Source organism: Gossypium raimondii, chromosome 1 (genome assembly GCF_025698545.1).
Source record: "Gossypium raimondii isolate GPD5lz chromosome 1, ASM2569854v1, whole genome shotgun sequence".
NCBI lineage: Eukaryota > Viridiplantae > Streptophyta > Magnoliopsida > Malvales > Malvaceae > Gossypium > Gossypium raimondii.
In genome coordinates, this window is record NC_068565.1 from 51090636 (window position 1) to 51096060 (window position 5425).

Consider the following 5425-nt stretch of genomic DNA (forward strand, 5'->3'; position numbering starts at 1 on the left):
TAATAAAACAAATAAAATAAATTGTAAATAATGTAAGATATTAAATCGAATTTTGGAGTTTATCTAATAAATCCAATACCAATATATTTTTAAAAATAGATGGGTTTCAAAATGGAATTAATGTCCAAATATAAAAAGGAATACAAAAGCATTTTGTTCCAAAAGAACTAAAACAAAAAAAGGGCTTTGAAAGGTAAAAGTAATGGGACATTTTATTGTAAAAATTCCAAAGTTCAAAATTTAATAAAATAAAATTTTAAATTAACAAATAAAAAATAAAAATTAAATAAAATTTGAAGATTGCTTAAAAAATATCATGATTTTTTGGGGTATTATCAATAAAGCATTCTTTATATAAAACATTAATTGTAATAAAGAATACTAAAAAGTATAAAACAAAATTTTAAATTTTTAAATTTTTCAATATAATTAATGTGAAATTTTGATTCACATTTGTTTTAGAAAATTTTATGTTTAAAGAAACGTTAAAAAAAAAAAAGAGAAAAAAAAAATATATAGTAAAAAATTTTTTCTAAAAAATTATAATTAAAAAGTTTTTACAAAATGTTTATTACAAAATTCAAATAACAATCTAGAAAGGATTTCTAAAAACCTAAAACAAATTAAAATTAAAAATATTTTAATCCCCAAAATTTCTTTGAGCATTTTTGAACCAAATGGAGAGCTTATACTTTTAATATTAATAACAAACCGAAAATCTTGAGGTTATCCTAATAAATTAAAATTTTAGAATTGACCAAGCAAAGTACTTTAACTTAGCTCCACATTTATAGCCTTTTAATTCCTTAAATGTTCTATAAAATTTTTATTAATACATAAACATTCGAAATGAGATTACCAATCATCCATTCCTCGTTAAAAGAAAATATATAGTAATTAGATCATTGCTTTGAAATAAAAATGGACAAAAAAAAAATTATATTGGTTGAAATATTTGGACCACAAAATTATATTAGGTTAAATTTTTTTCTACCATTTTGTAATAGCCCATAACTTCATATAACCTTTGACCCCATTTTTTAAATTAGCACTTGATAGAATTGAATGATTAAGAATATTAAAATTGAAAATGCCATCAAATTTCATTTTTAGATAAACATCTTAAATTTGCCACCAAAGTAAAATTGAGCATAATTTTTAAATATTAATTTATTAAAAATTTAAATGATAAATTAAAAAATTATTCAAATAGAAAATTAAAAAAATAATTAAAAAGAAACAAAAGAATTGATTAAAAAGATTCTTAACAACCCAAATTTTTCCAATTTGTTGAACCAATATGGAGGTTTGGGATATTTTGAATATTGGTCCATAAGCATCAAATTTGAGGTTTCCTTCCATTCAAAATTGTTGAATTGAAAGCTTTCTCCTACCAATTTTTCAATTTTAATATTCATAAAAGCACCTAAAATCAATCACAAAATTGGAGCATCTCTCTTTTTTAATTTGAAAAAATAATAATTGTAATTGCTTTAAAGAAAAAAAAACCCAAACAAAAAATTTATTAGGTTGAAATTTTTTCTCAATTTTCAAAATTATAAGGGCTTCCATAACGCTTTTAATTGTTAGTTGTACAACCCCAGGAATTCTAAACCATTCGGAGCCCATTTCTTTAAATTAGAAATTAAAATTACGTTAAAATATTAAAAAAAATCCACAATTTTTATTTTTAAGATAAAATCTTAAATTTGACCAAATCAAAATTGAGATAAACTTTTTATAAATTTATTTTTTAAAAACATTAATAGGAAAAGTTGATGATTAACCAAAAAAACCCCTCCATTGGACCACCTTCTCATCCAAATTAAAACAAAATTAATTATTCAAGAAAACAAAAAAATTAAAATAGTAAAATTACAAAAACCCAAAATTCCAATTTGTTTAAAAATAATTGATGGGGTTGATTTCAATTGTAGTAATATAATGGTTCCATAAAGAACAAAATGAGTTTTTCCTTTCTCCACTTCATTTTGGTGAATTTTAACCTTTTTAATTTTCGATTGTTTTTTTTATAAACTAATAAAAACCTCAAAATAAATTCAAATAATTTGGAGATATATTCTAACAAATTTTTAAGAAATTTTGAAAGAAAATGAAGTAATGTTGGAATTTTCGGTCTTTTGGGAGAAAAGTTTCATTCAAATTTTTAAAGCATTAACTTTTTAAATTAATTTTTATTTGGATTTTACCACCAAATGAAAGTTTTGTAAAAATTTGTTTACTTTAATCTTGTTAGAGGTTATCAAAAAAACCAAGAAAATTCCTTTTTATTTTGTTTCCCAAAAGAGACCCACAAATTATTCAAATGTTTTAAACATTACAAAAATTAAAACAATAATTTAGACTTACTTGATATTTTTAGTTTTTAAGGCCAAAGAGATTAAAATCAAATGATGTTCCAATAAAGGCTCATTGCAGTTTCCATAAGGCAATTTCCAAATTTCTTTGAACACTTTGGAGGGTTATATTTCAAAAAAGAAAACTTTTTTGAAAGCACCAATTTTCCATCCCAAATGCTTGAAACAAAATCAATAATCAAAAAAACCTTACAAAATTCAAATCAAGTAAAATTATTTTCCTTTAAGCAAAATTTTTTATTTCTCTTTTGAAAAAATATTGATTGTTTTACTTACTCTTGTTTGTCTGCAAACCAAATTTTTTAAAGTAGTGGCAAATCTATGTACAAAAGATCCAATTCTTTTCATGCCAATGTTCAAATTTCACCTTTTTATAAAATTTTTTTATATTTTGGCGAATTTATTTTCTTTACGCCACTAAAAAAATTATAAACTAGCTAAATTTATTTTAGTATAAGCATTTTTTATGGGAATTGAATTCATCCAATTTACACGAGATTTGGAAAGGGCCCTTTAACCCCTTCCCCAAAGGAAAACTTACCAAGGGCTTTAGGGGAGGATAAAGCATCCCCCAAGATTTGTAAAGGACTTTCACCCCAACCTTATATCGTGGTTTTTAATTTGGGGAATTTACAAACCAATATTTTTAATTGAAAGACTTGTTTGGTTTAACGGGTTGTCAATCTACGAGGATGGTTTTCAAAAAGAAGGAGGTGGGTCATAATCTTGTTGGTAGGAAATTTAAGATGCTTCCCACTTAAAACATACAACCAAAAGATTTATCTCCCCACCTTTTTTGGTAAACCATTAAAAACCCATTGAAATGTCCCTAAGGTAACTAAAAAGAAGAGATATATAACCATAGGCACATATATTTAGCTTTTTAAAGTAATGCAAGTAGATAAAATTTTTCAAAAGTTTTTCATTTGCCTAAAATCTATTAAAACTCATAAGTCTTATACTTAAAATGCCCAAAGCCAATATGTTCAACCAAAATTCCTTGCATTTGGTAAAATTCATTTTTCAAAAATCCTCGCAAAAATTTTAAATACCAGTTAATGGATAAAGTTGCAAAATCTAATATATAAAATTTTGGTACAAAACAAAATTATATCAAATACAATAAATTATCTCCTTGATGGTGCCCACAAATTTTTTCCTTTTTTCCTTTAACATAAGGGTTTAATTCAAACCTCAAGATTTTTTCAACTTCCTTTCCCTTTAAATTTAAGTGATTCATGGTCCGGGAATCAAAACCCTTTGGAAAAGGTAATGTTAAACCTAATGTTACCGGCATAAACCCATGGCAATATTAAATGTGCTCCACCAATTTCTTACTAAAGTACTAGTGGTTTACTATCTTCATGGGCCAACCCTATCCTACACCAAGCTCACAAATACTTTTCAAAATTAATAAAACAAGAATAGGGACATTACACAATTTATCTTTAAGTTCTTAAATCAATTTTGCTTTTCCCAATGAAAAATACTCCTTTTTAATAATACAAAGGCAACAATTTAAAAGTTCCAAACTCAAGAAACCATAAAAAAAGCCCTTTTTAAAAATGCTTTTAATAGGCCATTCTTAATTGCCCCTTCCCTCATAATTATTCCTGTGCTTATCACAAAAAAAAAAAACTTATATAAAAGAGGATTTTAAGATTAGCAAAGAGTCGCTCATGCTTAACTCCAATCTTTTCATCCCAACTATCATTCGTTTTGCATTCAAGGATAAAATACTAACGTGTTTTCCTAAAAAGGTTAAGTATGGGTTCATTAATCCATGAATGTGCTAGAGCATTAGTTAAGCCAAAGAATACTAACCACTCAAATTTAACAATTGTCTTAAAAGTTCCATTCATCACCTGTTTATTCTTAGATGGTAAACCCTTTTTAAGTCAATTTTAAAAATGCATGCCCATTAACCATAACAATCTCTAATAGGAATTGTACATATTTTCCAAACTTGTTGTGCAAATCAATAACTTCCCAAGAAATTTTTTTTACGGAAGTGAAAGGGCTTAACTCTCCAATCAACCCTTTTTCAAAAGAAATTGTTTTTCCTTGTTTCTTCAATTCTTGATAACCGGTATTCAAACTCCCTGCCAAAAGCCAATTTGATGTTCAACTGTAAAGGAGGTAATCCTTAGGATTTTTAAAATTCTCCTAAATCCGCAAAAGTCAATTAATGGAATTTTATTTTGTAAAAAAGTTTCCCTAAACCTAATTTACAAAGTTTGTTTTGTACAAAGACAAATTTGAACCAAAAAGAATAAATACCCTCACTCGTATTTGGGAATACTCCCAATGTTTGGGTTTTTGGTTTTAACATAAGGGTTTTACTTCAAACAATGAACCTATTCCTTTACCCATCTACAGCAATTTGATTGATCAGGATTTGAAGGAAGTGGGCCAAATAAACTTCTTTCCAAGGAAAAAAGGTAAGGTTAAGGAAACCAAAACCGGATCAAACCCCCCTAAGTAAAGGAAACCATTGGAAAACTAAAAAACTTTACTAAAAAAAAAAAAAAACAACATTGAATCTTTTCCTCCCAAATTCACCATTCAAAATCCATCTTCCCAAAGGAAGAACAAAAGGGGAATAAATTGGAACTTCCACATAGAAATGAATGGTTTCCCCAAATAAAATTTGGGAAAAGTTACCTTTTTACCCTTTTTAAAGGAATTTAAAGCCCTTGGCAAAAGTTTTTCCCAATTTTTATCCTTGATAGATAAAAATACCAAAGGAGGAAAAGACCATCAAAATAACCCGATTTTAACAAATGACTTTTATTAGGCTTCTCACTGTACCCCTTCCTTCATTTGGAAAGTTTTCTTTTGGTCCTTTGGACTAAAAGTAGAAAAGTGGAATTTATAAAAAAATTTAAAGAATTAATACCTACTTTGGGGTTTAGGCTTTTCTTGAACCTTTCCCATCCCAAAATATTTTTTTTTGCCCTTTTTTAAAATTATTGAAACCCAATAATCTTTTCCTTTTTTTAAAATTTTTTAATGGTAGGGGTTTAAAGATTTTAAATCCATGATGT